The sequence below is a fragment of the Arachis duranensis genome, chromosome 6 (genome assembly GCF_000817695.3).
Source record: "Arachis duranensis cultivar V14167 chromosome 6, aradu.V14167.gnm2.J7QH, whole genome shotgun sequence".
Taxonomy (NCBI): Eukaryota; Viridiplantae; Streptophyta; class Magnoliopsida; order Fabales; family Fabaceae; genus Arachis; species Arachis duranensis.
The window spans coordinates 42,564,500-42,566,068 of NC_029777.3; positions in this window are offsets into that span (position 1 = coordinate 42,564,500).

The window sequence follows — 1,569 nt, forward strand, 5'->3', positions numbered from 1 at the left end:
GATGATCCGTGACACTCATCATATTCTCAACTATGAATGCGTGCCTGAGAACCACCTCCGTTCTACCTTAGATTGAGTAGATATCTCTTGGATTCCTTAATCAGAATCTTCGTAGTATAAGCTAGAATTGATGGCGGCATTCAAGAGAATCCGGAAGGTCTAAACCTTGTCTGTGGTATTCTGAGTAGGATTCAATGATTGAATGATTGTGACGAGCTTCAAACTCGGAATTGTGGGGCGTTAGTGATAGACGCAAAAGAATCACTGGATTCTATTCCGACATAATCGAGAACCGAGAGCTGGATAGCCGTGCCGTGACAGGGTGCGTTGAACATTTCCACTGAGAGGATGGGAGGTAGCCATTGACAACGGTGAAACCCTACATACAGCTTGCCATGGAAGGAGCCTAGCGTGTTTGAAGAAGAAGACAGTAGGAAAGCAGAGGTTCAGAAGACAGAGCATCTCCAAAACCTCAACCTATCCTCCATTACTGCAAAACAAGTACTTATTTCATGTTCTTTACTTTTCACAATCAAACTTGATAATTATTGATATCCTGACTAAGAGTTGCAAGATAACCATAGCTTGCTTCAAGCCGACAATCTCCGTGGGATCGACCCTTACTCACGTAAGGTATTACTTGGACGACCCAGTGCACTTGCTGGTTAGTTGTGCAGAACTGCAAAAGTGTGATTGCAATTTCGTGCACAAAATTACCACCACCTGCCAAAGTTAAGGCAATCAGAAGCTTTCTGGGGCATGCAGGATTCTACAGAAGGTTTATAAAGGATTTTTCGAAAATTGCAAGATTTTCTAAAAATTTTAAGTTTCGTGTCATTTTGTTGTTTTTCTCTCTCCTCATTTCAAAAATCAAATATTTTTCAAAATAATTTTCAATCATATCTTTTCAATTGCTAATTTCAAAATCTTTTTAATTGACTAATTGATTCAGTTTTGAATTTTCTTTGATCTTATTTTCTTTTAGTTTTCGAAATTTGATTTTATTTTCCATTTATTTTATTTTATTATTTTCGGTCAGAAAAAAAATTTTATTTACTTGCAATCCATATCATTTCCCTTTATCATCATGGACCTAAGTGGAATTGAACAGTCCAGAAGGACTCTGGGGTCATACGCTAACCCCATTACAGCTGCATATGGGAGTAGCATCTGTACACCTCACATCAAAGCAAGCAGCTTTGAGCTAAATCCTCAACTCATTATCATAGTGCAGCAAAACTGCCAGTATTCCGGTCTTCCACAAGAAGAACCTACTGAGTTTCTGGCACAGTTCTTGCAAATTGCTGACACAGTACGTGATAAAGAGGTTGATCAGGATGTCTACAGACTATTACTGTTTCCATTTGCTGTAAAAGAGCAAGCTAAGAGGTGGTTGAATAACCAACCTACAGCAAGCATAAAGACATGGAAACAGTTATCAGACAAATTCCTGAATCACTTTTACCCTCCAAAGAGGATGACACAGCTAAGGCTGGACATCCAAGGCTTTAAACAAGAGGATAATGAATCCCTTTACAATGCCTGGGAGAGGTATAGAGGTATGCTAAG